The following is a 15646-nucleotide window of genomic DNA, read 5'->3' as shown; positions in this document are numbered from 1 at the left end:
AGGAGCTTGACGCGGGGTAGCTCGAGGTGGCTGACGACGGGGATCCTCCGGATCTCGAGCTGGACGAGGCGCGCGAGGTGATGACGACTCCGGTAGCGCAGCGGCTACGGGTTGGAGCTGGGGCCTCCATGGCAGCACTACGAGGACAACAGAGAGAGGGAGAGCAGCGAGCAGAGGGATGAGCAGAGGGAGAGGAAACCAGAGAGGGAAAAGAAGGAGAAAGGGAACAGACAAGGACCTGGCTGGACGACTCCGGCGACGGGATCCTGGTGGCTTTGGCCGCTCCGCTTCCGTTCGCGCGGGAGCGAGCGAGCAGAGGCAGGGCAAAGGAAGGGGAGGGACGACAAGGCAGCGGCCTGGTGGTGTTGGGATCGATGGAGGTGAATCGGGAGGAGAGGTGGAGGCTACCATTTGGGTGGATGGGGAAAAACGAGGTGGATCTCGCGGCTGGCAGCGGGACGGGACTGATGGGACAAGCTCCCTAGGTTTTAGGGTTAGTCTTTAAATAACAAGTGAATTTTTGAATAGGGGTATTTGGTCCCTCCGATTAAAATCGGACGATCGAGAAAATAATAGGTAGGGAGTCCAAATAAGAAAATGGAGATGTTTTGTAGATGTTAGGGGATGATCCGGACCCAACGGTAACAACAAACCGGGTTGGGTACGGAATAACTTTCGGACGCGCGGGAGGGGATCGCGGGCTGACGAGAGAGGTTAGATGGTTTGACAAGAGGGAACCGAAAACACGGTTGGTCTTGGAACGGTCAACAAAGACAAGGGGGGAACGCGGCAACTACGAACGAATGCAAGTTTGAAAACAATGACGGCAACAGGGTGCCGATGCAATGCGAATGATGCGATGATGAATGCAACAAACAAATAAAACACACGACAACAATGAAATAACTGGAAGGCTTCTGGAGCGTCGGTCTCGGGGCGTTACAACACTCCACCACTACAAGAGGATCTCGTCCCGAGATCTAGGATGGCACCGGAGAAAAGCGGAAGAGGAAGAGGTAAAACAAATTGCTTCTTTGACAAACGAGTGAAACCAAAGAACCTTGAGAGGTTGAAAACTTGAAAGAAGAATACGACAGAGTTGATCAAAATTTAAAACACTCCGTTATCAAAGAGGAACAAGGAACCTTACAAGAACCTTGTAGGTTGAAAAGCATGGAAAATAGCTTAACGGATCAAAAGGAATATGAAAACACACCGGTAGAAAAGAGAAACAAGGAACTCCATGAGAACCTTGAGGTTAAGTGACACAATAGATATTTAAACCACTCCGGTTAAAACAAGATAGAGAAGGAATAAGAATGATATAATTTGGGAAGCACTCCGACTGTAAATGGAAGGAATTGAACATGATCTTGACAAGATGAGAGGATACTCGATGAAATTAACAACACATTTTCTCCGGAACTAATGAAAGAATGACACAAGGGGTAAGAAAGATTTCAGACAGCACTCCGGTTGAGGAAGGAGACAAAACTTGACAGAATGGGAAGAACTTGAAAAGAGGGCACGACACTCTGGTTAAACGGATAAGAAAGGAAAAATTACATGATCTTGACAAAACAAGATGATTGGTCGAAGAGAGCAACATCACAAAACCTCCGGAAACAATGCATGATAGTTAGATAGTTGGAGTGAATAGAACAAAGAGTGAAACCAACATCTCCTACCATAATTGAATTTTAAGGAGCATCTTTACGAAGTAGGATTGAACGGAGTTGTTGGAAAAATCAACAACGAAAGAACAAGCTTGTTGTGGGCTTAAGGAAAACATCTCAAAAACTTGAGGTGAAATTCTGCCACTAACGGAAAACAATAGATTGGATTGATATGAACAAGGAGACGAGAAACTTATTTCGCCGGGAGGATAAATGAAGAACTTGGGTCATTTATGAGCACCATAAATAGCAAAAATCCTTAGGGAAAGCTTTAGGTGAAACATGACACAAGATAAATCCAACGAAGAGATTGGTGGATTTAAAATATCTCATTCTTGACAACATGTGAATCATGAAACGCGAACTCAAACTGTCAAGAATGACATAACACCGCCTCAAATGATAAGGTAGAACGAATTGCACTTTAGAATGCAAGATGAAGAATGCTTGGACTCCACAAAACAAAACATGTGTTGAGCACCATGTTTATTTAAGAGTATAGTTTAGCGGATCTTAACTTCGAGAAAATCTTGAAGAACAATTGAGGAATGAAAAGAATCCTTGATGAACCACCATGTAGAGCCTCCATGAAGAACTCCGGTAATAAAAGAATGATCAAACGAAATGGAAAATTGAAAAGAACTCCGGGAGAAACCTTGCAATGATTAGCTGAAGCTTTGAAATGATATAATTGAAATAACTTGGATCTCCGGAAAGAAAAGATGAACAACTTTGAACCGAAAATTTGATATGATGAACAACTCCGGAAAGAAGAAATTAGATCACTTGGATGAAACAATAATAAGAATTATGTTATGCGTATCCTTCACCAATATAAATTGATGACAATCAACGGATTTGGCATACTACTTATTCTCGTAGAAAGGATTAAGATAGATATTGCGCAAACTTGTGAAGGTCTTCATCGAACCACCGGTAGGATTTGGAAACAACGAATGAATTGATATGATAACGAGGGAAGAGAAATCTTGAACGAACCACCGCGAGAATCTGAAAATCAACGAAGATAAGATAAAGAAAAAAACACCGGGAAGAATCAGAAAACGAATAAAGATACTTGACAGAATTTAAATACGTGAGAACGAAGAGATCACAAGCTGATTAGAGAATACTTGAATGATGCACCGGTAAGATTTGGGGAACGAGAGCTGAAAGCTTGAATGAATAATTCTGAGATGGTGGGCTCCGGAGAATCAAACTGAAAAGACTTCTGAAATGCTCCGGGTGGTTGAAAAGAATTCTCACCATCGAAAACAATTATGAGAGGATGGCATCAAGCTAGAACCATGAATCTTGAGAGAACGGATAAGATTTGGAGGAAAAACTCTTCTTCGGTCTTCAAATGTTGAGAATGATGACAAGAAACACCACCATAAATTGTTGAGATACTCCGGGATGAAAATTAGAAAGGTTGAACCAACGATGAAAAGAATTTGAAAGATCTTGGAGAAGAAATATGACTGATGATAACTCATTCTTACGTCAGACTTTGAAAAGAATTTTTAGAAGCTCCGGGGAAAAATTAGAAGAGTCAGGTAAGATCCTGGAAAAGACCTGTGGGTTAGGGCCCACTCAAAAGAAACACCGTTGAAATGATTACTTGAAAAGGAGATTGCACCGGTTGAATTAAATGGCTCAAAAGAGATAACAACCTCGAGATAGCTTGAACGGATTGGGAATGGAAATGCGAGTCTCCTGAGATATCTTCAGCACTCCAAAAAAAACATGAATAGCAAGAGGTGGATGATTAAGAGATACACCGGCATGAGAAAACATTTGAAACAGGGAAAGGAATGTGACCAACATTGAAGGCTTGAATTTAGTCCACCGGAGAAGAAAAAGAATGAAAAGCTTGAAGAACATCTTCATGAGAACCACCAGGTAAGAACATTGATTGAAAAGAATGAAGGGACTTCACGTGAATAAAATGGATACTTGGTTAAGAAATCTGAGTGTTTCAAGAAAAAGGGTGGGAGGGCGGGAAAAAAACAAAGACAACTTGGGACGGATGAAGCAAACACCATTGCAAAGAACTAAGAATTGATCTCGCGAATGTTAAAATGATCGGATCCACTTGAAAAAGAGCACGTCGGTTGGAAAGAATTGGGATGACAAACTCGATGGTCAAGAAGGATTAGTATTCACATAGCAATATGAGAACACTGTTTAGGAAAGGTATGGATTCAACATTTGACTTCGAAGCAACTCGAATACCAAAAATAAAAACAAAACAAAGGATTTGGCTTGCAGAATAAGCCGGAACAAACATATGATAGAGATTTCGTCCGAAGTTTTCGTGGTGGGGCCCACACGATCTCAATCGTACAGCACCATCATGTACAAGGCTGTGCACATGACATACGAAGCGTCCCCGAGTCGGCATAGCCAAGGACTCTTTAGGACACTACGAGACCACTGTAAAACCAACCGTGTACAAGCGGACCACTAGACGTCGAACCCCAATCTCATATCATGCGTTTGTCGGAAAGATATCCTAAGAGCTACTTGAATTCCCACTTATAAACTCCCGAAACTTTCTGGTTATGCAATCTGGTGTTGGGGATACAGGGGACACAAAATATATCACCCAAACTAGCAATCCCTAGATCCAGCTGTATCCATCCGTCAACACATAACCAAGAAACCTTCGGAAATCGTGTACCTCAACCTTCGAAAAGCATCCGTTATACGAGTTATGGCAATACTCCCGAACTCCCGCCCCAGTACTGGGTGGCGTCGAGGTGATCTCACCAACAACTGCATAAAAGAGATTTAGATGTCGGCGAAACTCAGGTATTCCAGAACTGCAACGATAAAATTGTGACAACAACACCTCGGAGCTCAACTCCCCGGGACACTGCCACAACCCCTAAATGTCAGGAGGCACCAAGAACAATGTTCTCGTCACAAAACCATCGGAACGATTCCAAGATACCCGCGTGATCCTAAAAAAAATTTAGTGAAATTTGAGGAGAGAAGAGTCAAAAGTTCTACGTCAGGAGGCCTCACCAGAGCGACGAAGGGACTGAGGAGTAAAAAGAATCCTACTCTCCGATATATATAATCCTCAGAATCAAAACATTTTTTGTTCTAGACTCAACAACGTCAGCGATTCGATCAAGCAGGGGGCTCCTAAGTCAGGGATGGCTCTGATTACCAACTTATCACGCCCACGATGCGGCTATATCTCCCACGTGTCGAGGCACGACTTAGAGGCATAACCGCATTGTGGTTTTGTCGCAAGAAGGGTCATCTTCACACAATCCCATGTAATGAACAAGAATGGGATAAAGAGTTGGCTTACAATCGCCACTTCACACAATACATAAATGGAATCATACAACATTCAAGATACACACATAGGTCCGACTACGGAACCAAAAGAAAAGAAGACAACCCAACTGCTAGATCCCCGATCGTCCCGACTGGGCTCCACTACTGAACAACATGAAAAGAAACAACACAACGACCAAGATCTTCATCGAGCTCCCACTTGAGCTCAGTTGCATCACCTGCACTGGTCTCATCGGCACCTGCAACTGTTTGGAAGTATCTGTGAGTCACGAGGACTCAACAATCTCACACCCGCGAGATCAAGACTAATTAAGCTCATAGGAAGGAAAAGGGGTGGTGAGGTGGAGCTGCAGCAAGCACTAGCATATATGGTGGCTAACATACGCAAATAAGAGCGAGAAGAGGAGCAATGGAACGGTCGCCAGCTAGCAATGATCAAGAAGTGATCCTGAACCTCTACTTACGTCAAACATAACCCAGAAACCGTGTTCACTTCTCGGACTCCGCCGAGAAGAGACCATCACGGCTACACACGCGGTTGATGCGTTTTAATAAAGGTCAAGTGTCAAGTTCTCTACAACCGGATATTAACAAATTCCCATCTGCCACATAACCGCGGGAACGGCTTCCGAAAGATAATACCCTGCAGGGGTGTCCCAACTTAGCCCATTAAAAGCTCTCACGGTCAACGAAGGATAAACCTTCTCCTGGGAAGACCCGATCAGTCTCGGAATCCCGGTTTACAAGACATTTCGATAATGGTAAAACAAGACCAGCAAAGCCGCCCGAATATGCCGACAAATCCTGATAGGAGCTGCACATATCTCGTTCTCAGGGCACATCGGATGAACACTGCGTACAACTAAAACCAAACCTCGAGTTTCCCCGAGGTGGTGCTGCAAGTGGCTCTAGTTTGGAGCAGCACTCAGAGGAACACTGGCCCGGGGTTTAAAATAAAGATGACCCTTGAGTCTGCAGAACCCAAGGGAAAAAGGCTTAGGTAGGCAAATGGTAAAACCAAGGTTGGGCCTTGCTCGAGGAGTTTTATTCAAAGCGAACTGTCAAGGGGGTCCCATAAATCACCCAACCGCGTAAGGAACGCAAAATCAAGGAACATAACACCGGTATGACGGAAACTAGGGCGGCAAGAGTGGAACAAAACACCAGGCATAAGGCCGAGCCTTCCACCCTTTACCAAGTATATAGATGCGTTAATTAAAATAAGAGATATTGTGATATCCCAACATAAACATAATCCAACATGGAGCAATCTTCGTCTTCACCTGCTACTAGCAACGCTATAAGAGGGGCTGAGCAAAAGCGGTAACATAGCCAAGCAACGGTTTGCTAGGAAGGGTGAAAAGGTTAGAGGCTGACATGGCAATAAGGGAGGCATGATATAACAAGTGGTAGGTAGCGCTACATAGCAATAGAGCGAACAGCTAGCAAGCAAAGATAGAAGTGATTTCGAGGGTATGGTCATCTTGCCTGAAAACCCGCAAGGAAGAAGAACGAGTCCATGAAGAAGACAATCGGACGTAGTCGAACGAATCCTCACAACTCCGGAACGAAACCAAAGCTAACGAGAGAAGCAACCCGGAAAGAAACAAACAACATAGTAAACAACCATCACATAAACATGGCATGATGCACAAACAAGTATGATGCATGTCCGGTTTAAATATACGTGGCATGGCAAAGTGCAACAAACAATACTACAAGTTAAGTGGAGCTCAATATGCAACGAGTTGCATATTGACAAAACACCACATCAATTATTTAGTTCGCTCTTCTTTATGTTACTCGTCAATATTAAATGTTGATTAGCATGGCCAGAGGTGAAGCATAAGTAAACTAACTATTTAGGCAAGTTTAAATGAGGCCGGAACAACAAATAACAAATCCGGAAAACCCTCAAATGCATAGTTTGAATTTGGTACTGTTCTGCCATAAACACAATTTTAATGTTGTTAACCAGCAAAATAAAGTGCACCATGTTAAACTAGGCATTTTTCTACCCCATTTGCATATAAAGTTTATTTAAATCCGAGTTACGGTTAATTAGTTATGAAATAAATCATTTTAACCTGGCATTTAAGCAAATTTAAACAAACATCATTTTAAACATGGAGAGTGGCATATTATTAAACTACACAAATTTCTGAGCATTTTACATGTTAAAATCATCTTAATCCGATGCACCATTTGTGAGTTATTATATGCATGATGTTCAAGGGTTTTTTTGCAAATCTGTAAACTCCTGGATAAAAGAGAAATTCGTCCGGAGCAGAAAAAAACATGGCAGGCCGAATCTGGCAGGGCCAAAAGGAGGGTGGGCGCTGGAGGCTCACCCAGCGGGCCTTGGCCCATCTACAGAGGAGGCCTTGGGCGCACTGGGCCTGGCGCAACGGAGGGGGCCGCTGGACCGTAACAGCGGTGGCCCAGGCGCGGGCACTGGGGTGTTGTGCGAGTCAACGCGAGGCAGGGGCGTGGTCGAGACGAAGCAGAGGATGCAGGGGGCGACGCTGGTGGTCTCCGGTGCGGCCGGGCGCGGCAGATCCAGCCAGACGAAGCCCCACGGGGTCCGGCGACGATTCTTGACAGGGCGACGGCCGGGCGACGACCATGGCGGTCCCTGTGAGAGAGAGATCTGAGAGGAGGGAGTAGAAGGCAGGGAAGGAGAAGGAAAGGAGCAGGGGAGGCCTGGCCTGAACGACGGCGGTCAACAAGGCAGTGTCGTGCTCGAGGACGAGCTCGGCGTGAGGCGCAGGCACACGAAGAAGGCGAGCGGGGCGACTCTGCGTTCATCCCAGGCGGGTGCTGGCAGGAGGATGGCGCGGCTTGGCGGGGCGACGAGCCAATGTGGGGTCGAGCGGCGCTCGATGCAGAGACGATGCAGCGGCTGGCATCCATGGCGACGGAGTATCTGGGAGAGAGAGGGATTAGAGAGAGGGGAAGCCGAAGAAGAGGACGGGAGGAGGAGGCAAGGTGCTAGCCTGCGAGTCAACGGCGGCGACGAGGCTGGCGAAGTGGCCGTCGAGGTCACGGAGCTCGTGCGCGACCAGAGGAGCTCGGGGGCTCGGGCGCGCGTGGCTGGAAGAAGCTCCGGCTGGTCGAGGTACTTGGCGACGTGGACGCCTGGGAGAGGGGCTCGGCTGCAGGAGAGGTCCGGCGGGGCAGCGCGGCAGACGAGCTTGACGCGGGGTGGCTCAAGGTGGCTGACGACGGGGATCCTCCAGATCTCGAGCTGGACGAGGCGCGCGAGGTGATGACGACTCCGGTAGCGCAGCGGCTACGGGTTGGAGTTGGGGCCTCCATGGCGGCGCTACGAGGACAACAGAGAGAGGGAGAGCAGCGAGCAGAGGGATGAGCAGAGGGAGAGAAAACCAGAGAGGGAAAAGAAGGAGAAAGGGAACGGACAAGGACCTGGCTGGACGACTCCGGCGACGGGATCCTGGTGGCTTCGGCCGCTCCGCTTCCGTTCGCGCGGCAACGAGCGAGCAGAGGCAGGGCAGAGGAAGGGGAGGGACGACAAGGCAGCGGCCTGGTGGTGTTGGGATCGATGGAGGTGAATCGGGAGGAGAGGTGGAGGCTACCATTTGGGTGGATGGGGAAAAACGAGGTGGATCTCGCGGCTGGCGGCGGGACGGGACTGATGGGACAAGCTCCCTAGGTTTTAGGGTTAGTCTTTAAATAACAAGTGAATTTTTGAATAGGGGTATTTGGTCCCTCCGATTAAAATCGGACGATCGAGAAAATAATAGGTAGGGAGTCCAAATAAGAAAACGGAGATGTTTTGTAGATGTTAGGGGATGATCCGGACCCAACGGTAACAACAAACCGGGTCGGGTACGGAACAACTTTCGGACGCGCGGGAGGGGATCGCGGGCTGACGAGAGAGGTTAGATGGTTTGACAAGAGGGAACCGAAAACACGGTTGGTCTCGAAACAGTCAACGAAGACAAGGGGGGAACGCGGCAACTACGAACGAATGCAAGTTTGAAAACAATGACCGCAACAGAGTGCCGATGCAATGGGAATGATGTGATGATGAATGCAACAAACAAATAAAACACACGACAACAATGAAATAACTGGAAGGCTTCTGGAGCGTCGGTCTCGGGGCATTACACTTAGTTAATAAGATGGCCGCTAAACCAGAATTTTTTTCTGAGAATAAAGATGAAGATCTAAAAGTTATTGATGTGTCCCCTATTAAATCTCTGTTTTCCAATATGAATCTTGATAATGATGGGACTGAATATGAGCCACCTTTACCTAGAAGGCGTTCCAAAAATTTGGAGTTTATAGATCTTGATGCAAAATTTGGTAAAAGTGGGATTGAAGAGATCAAAACTCTTGATATTAATGAACCCGCTATTTTGGATTTCAAGGAATTTAATTATGATAATTGCTCTTTGATAGATTGTATTTCCTTATTACAATCCGTGCTAAATTCTCCTCATGCTTATAGTCAAAATAAAGCGTTTACTAAACATATCGTTGATGCTTTGATGCAATCTTATGAAGAAAAACTTGAGTTCGAAGTTTCTATCCCTAGAAAACTTTATGATGTGTGGGAACCTACTATTAAAATTAAAATTAAAGATCATGAATGATATGCTTTGTGTGACTTGGGTGCTAGTGTTTCCACAATTCCAAAAACTTTGTGTGATTTGCTAGGTTTCCGTGAATTTGATGATTGTTCTTCGAACTTGCACCTTGCGGATTCCACCATTAAAAAACCTATGGGAAGAATTAATGATGTTCTTATTGTTGCAAATAGGAACTATGTGCCCGTAGATTTTATTGTTCTTGACATAGATTGCAATCCTTCATGTCCTATTATTCTTGGTAGACCTTTCCTTAGAACGATTGGTGCAATTATTGATATGAAGGAAGGAAACATTAGATTCCAATTTCCGTTAAAGAAAGGCATGGAACACTTCCCTAGAAAGAAAATTAAACTACCATAGAATCTATTATCAGAGCCACTTATGGATTGCCTACCAAAGATGGCAATACCTAGATCTATCCTTGCTTTTATGCCTAGCTAAGGGCGTTAAACGACGGCGCTTGTTGGGAGGCAACCCAATTTTATTTTTAGTTTTTTTGCTTTTTGCTTCTGTTTAGGAATAAATCTTTGATCTAGCCTCTGGTTAGATTTTTTTATGTTTTAATTAGTGTTTGTGCCAAGTTAAACCTATAGGATCTTCTTGGATGATAGTTATTTGATCTTGCTGAAAATTCCAGAAACTTTCTGTTCACGAAAACAATTGTTAAAAATCATCAGAACGTGATAAAATATTGATTCCAATTGCTTCTGATCAATAAACAAATTTTCTAGGTCGTCCTATTTTTGCTGAATTTTTTGAGTTCCAGAAGTTTACGTTAGTTACAGATTACTACAGACTGTTCTGTTTTTGACAGATTCTGTTTTTCGTGTGTTGTTTGCTTATTTTGATGAATCTATGGCTAGTAAAATAGTTTATAAACCATAGAGAAGTTGGAATACAGTGGTTTTAACACCAATATAAATAAAGAATGAGTTCATTACAGTACCTTGAAGTGGTCTTTTGTTTTCTTTCGCTAACGGAGCTCACGAGATTTTCTGTTAAGTTTTGTGTTGTGAAGTTTTCAAGTTTTGAGTAAAAGATTTGATGGATTATGGAACAAGGAGTGGCAAGAGCCTAAGCTTAGGGATTCCCATGGCACCCCAAGATAATCTAAGGACACCAAAAAGCAAAAGCTTGGGGATGCCCCGGAAGGCATCCCCTCTTTCGTCTACTTCCATTGGTAACTTTACTTGGAGCTATATTTTTATTCACCACATGATATGTGTTTTGCTTGGAGCGTCTCGTATGATTTGAGTCTTTGCTTTTTAGTTTACCACAATCATCTTTTCTGTACACACCTTTTGATAGAGACACACATGATTCGGAATTTGTTAGAATACTCTATGTGCTTCACTTATATCTTTTGAGCTATATAGTTTTTGCTCTAGTGCTTCACTTATATCTTTTAGAGCACGGCGGTGGTTTTGTTTTATAGAAACTATTATTCTCTCATGCTTCACTTATATTATTTTGAGAGTCTTAAACAGCATGGTAATTTGCTTAAATAGGAAAATTAATCCTACTATGCTAGGTATTCAAGACTAGTAAAAACTTTCTTATGAGTGTGCTGAATACTAAGAGAAGTTTGATGCTTGATGATTGTTTTGAGATATGGAGGTAGTGATATTAAAGTTGTGCTAGTTGAGTAGTTTTGAAATTGAGAAATACTTGTGTTGAAGTTTGTAAGTCCCGTAGCATGCACGTATGGTAAACGTTATGTAACAAATTTGAAACATGAGGTGTTCTTTGATTGTCTTCCTTATGAGTGGCGGTCGGGGACGAGCGATGGTCTTTTCCTACCAATCTATACCCCTAGGAGCATGCGCGTAATGCTTGGTTTTTGATGACTAGTAGATTTTTGCAATAAGTATGTGAGTTCTTTATGACTAATGTTGAGTCCATGGATTATACGCACTCTTACCATTCCATCATTGCTAGCCTCTTCGGTACCGTGCATTGCCCTTTCTCACATTGAGAGTTGGTGAAAACTTCGCCGGTGCATCCAAACCCCGTGATATGATACGATCTATCACACATAAACCTCCTTATATCTTCCTCAAAACAGCCACCATACCTACCTATTATGGCATTTCTATAGCCATTCCGAGATATATTGCCATGCAACTTTCCACCGTTCCGTTTATCATGACATGTTCATCATTGTCATATTGCTTTGCATGATCATGTAGTTGACGTCGTATTTGTGGCAAAGCCATCGTTCATAATTTTTCATACATGTCACCCTTGATTCATTGCCTATCCCGGTATACCGCCGGAGGCGTTCATATAGAGTCATACCTTGTTCTAGTATCGAGTTGTAATCATTGAGTTGCAAATAAATAGAAGTGTGATGATCATCATTCATAGAGCATTGTCCCAAAAAATAGAGAAAGGCCAAATAAAAAAAGAGGCCCAAATATATATATATATATATATATATATATATATATATATATATATATATATAAAGGGACAATGCTACTATCCTTTTTTTCCACACTTGTGCTTTAAAGTAGCACCATGATCTTCATGATAGAGAGTCTCTTGTTTTGTCACTTTCATATACTAGTGGGAATTTTTCATTATAGAACTTGGCTTGTATATTCCAACAATGGGCTTCCTCAAATGCCCTAGGTCTTCCTGAGCAAGCAAGTTGGATTCACACCCACTTAGTTTCTTTGGTTGAGCTCTTATGCATTTATAGCTCTAGTGCATCCGTTGCATGGCAATCCCTACTCCTTGCATTAACATCAATCGATGGGCATCTCCATAGCCCGTTGATTAGCCGCGTTGATGTGAGACTTTCTCCTCTCTTTTTTTCTCCACATAACCCCCATCATTATATTATATTCCACCCATAGTGCTATATCCATGGCTCACGCTCATGTATTGCTTGAAGGTTGAAAAAGTTTGAGATTACTAAAGTATGAAACAATTGCTTGGCTTGTCATCGGGGTTGTGCATGATGAGAGCATTCTTGTGTGACGAAAATGGAGCATGACTAAACTATATGATTTTGTAGGGATGAACTTTCTTTGGCCATGTTATTTTGAGAAGACATAATTGCTTAGTTAGTATGCTTGAAGTATTATTATTTTTACGTCAATATTAAACTTTTATCTTGAATCTTTCGGATCTGAATATTCATACCACAATTAAGAGGGTTACATTAAAAAATTATGCCAAGTAGCATTCCGCATCAAAAATTCTGTTTTTATCATTTACCTACTCGAGGACGAGCAGGAATTAAGCTTGGGCATGGTTGATACGTCTCCAACGTATCTATAATTTTTGATTGCTTCATGCTATATTATATTCTGTTTTGGATGTTTAATGGGGTTTGTTATACACTTTTATATTATTTTTGGGACTAACCTATGAACCGGAGGCCCAGCCCAAATTGCTGTTTTTTGCCTATTTCAGAGTCTCGCAGAAAAAGAATATCAAACGGAGTCCAAACGGAATGAAACCTTTGAGAACGTGATTTTCGGAACGAACGTGATCCAGAGGACTTTGACCCTACATCAAGAAAGCAACCAGGAGAGCACGAGGCAAGGGGCGCGCCTACCCCCCGGGGCGCGCCCTCCACCCTCATGGGGCCCACGTTGCTCCACCGACGTACTTCTTCCTCCTATATATACCTACGTACCCCCAAACCAACAGAAGCATCCACGAAAACCTAATTCCACCGTGATACGTCTCCGTCGTATCTATAATTTTTTATTGTTCCATGCCAATATTATTCAACTTTCATATACTTTTTGGTAACTTTTTATACTATTTTTGGGACTAACATATTGATCCAGTGCCCAGTGCCAGTTCCTGTTTGTTGCATGTTTTATGTTTCGCAGAATATCCATATCAAACGGAATCCAAATGGGATAAAAACGGATGGAGCTTATTTTTGGAATATTTGGAAAATTCCAGAAGAAAAATCCACGCGAGACGGTGCCCGAGGTGGCCACGAGGCAGGGGGCGCCCCTGCCCCCTGGGCGCGCCCCTGACCCTCGTGGGCCACCCGTAAGGCGGTTGATGCCCTTCTTCGGCCGCAAGAAAGCTAATTTTTGGTTAAAAAAATCACGGCGAAGGTTTCAGTCCAATCGGAGTTACGGATCTCCATATATATACGAAACGGTGAAAGGGCAGCAGAACAGAACGCAGAAACAGAGAGAGACAGAGAGACGGATCCAATCTCGGAGGGGCTCTCGCCCCTCCCACGCCATGGAGGCCAAGGACCAGAGGGGAAACCCTTCTCCCATCTAGGGAGGAGGTCAAGGAAGAAGAAGACGAAGGGGCCCCCTCTCCCCTTCTCTTCCGGTGACGCCGGAACACCGCCGTGGCCATCATCATCACCGCAATCTTCACCAACAACTTCACCGCCATCATCACCAACTCTTCCCCCCTCTATGTAGCGGTGTAACCTCTCTCTTACCCGTTGTAATCTCTACTTAAACATGGTGCTCAACGCTATATATTATTTCCCAATGATGTATGCCTATCCTATGATGTTTGAGTAGATTCGTTTTGTCCTATGGGCTATTTAATGATCAAGATTGGTTTGAGTTGCATGTTTTATTATTGGTGCTGTCCTATGGTGCTCTCCATGTCGCGCAAGCGTGAGGGATTCCCGGTGTAGGGTTTGCAATATGTTCATGATTTGCTTATGGTGGGTGGCGTGAGTGACAGAAGCACGGACCCGAGTAAGTAGGTTGTTTGTGTATGGGATAAAGGGGACTTGATGCTTTAATGCTATGGTTGGGTTTTACCTTAATGATCTTTAGTAGTTGCGGATGCTTGCTAGAGTTCCAATCATAAGTGCATATGATCCAAGTAGAGAAAGTATGTTAGCTTATGCCTCTTCCTCAAATAAAATTGCAATAATGATTACCGGTCTAGTTATCGATTGCCTAGGGACAAATAACTTTCTCGTGACAACAAGCTCTTTACTAAAACTAATTTAGTTGTGTCTTTATCTAAACAGCCCCTATTTTTTATTTACGCTCTCTTTATATTCTTGCAAACCTATCCAAAAACACCTACAAAGTACTTCTAGTTTCATACTTGTTTTCGATAAAGCGAACGTCAAGTGTGCGTACAATTCTATCGGTGGTCGATAGAACTTGAGGGAATATTTGTTCTACCTTTAGCTCCTCGTTGGGTTCGACACTCTTACTTATCGAAAGAGGCTACAATTGATCCCCTATACTTGTGGGTTATCAAGACCTTTTTCTGCCGCTATTGCCGGGGAGTTATAGCGTGGGGTGAATATTCTCGTGTGTACTTGTTTTCTTTATCACTAAGTAATTTTTATTTGTTGTTCTTAGTTGTTTTCTATCTTTAGTTATGGGTAGGAAACGCAAAATACCAAAAAAATAGTTGTACCTACTGAACCAATGGTTGAAGAACCACTCAAAATCTATCACACTCCTGAAGCTTTTTACTTGGATCATCTTCGATCCCTTTGTGCTCATGGTGAAACCCCAACTAGCTTAGTTGAGGGCAAATCTTTAGATGAGCATGCTTGTTATGTGCGACAGCGAATATCTGAAAAAGGGAAATTCTATTGGGTCAAATTCATCGTTTGCAATGCTATGCTTGGAATTTATGTTATATGTAGAAACACCTCCCCTACCAATGTGAGTTTATTGATAATGGAATCCTATCTTCGTATGCTAAGGGTGTTTATAATTACTATGATATTCAACAAATTGAAGAATTTGTTGCTTTTAAGGGTGCTTATAAAATTGCTTCTTTGATTGAAACGTATGATGCTACTCTTTACAAATCTGAAAATTTTGCCATACTTAAATGTTGCTATGATAATTATGCTTCTAATGCCTATGTTGAACCATATATTGAGGACTACTCCGCTATCCAAGAAGAGACCAATATTTTGCAGGAGTCTATGGAAGAAGAAATTGATGAAACTGTCAGCTCATTGGATGAAAAAGATGATGAGGAGAGCGAAGAACAAAAGGAGGAAGAGCGGATTAGCTACCCGTGCCCACCTTCTAATGTGAGTAACTCTTCAACTCATAC

Source organism: Aegilops tauschii, chromosome 3, assembly GCF_002575655.3.
Source record: "Aegilops tauschii subsp. strangulata cultivar AL8/78 chromosome 3, Aet v6.0, whole genome shotgun sequence".
Taxonomy (NCBI): Eukaryota; Viridiplantae; Streptophyta; class Magnoliopsida; order Poales; family Poaceae; genus Aegilops; species Aegilops tauschii.
Note: the sequence above shows the minus strand (reverse complement) of the source record.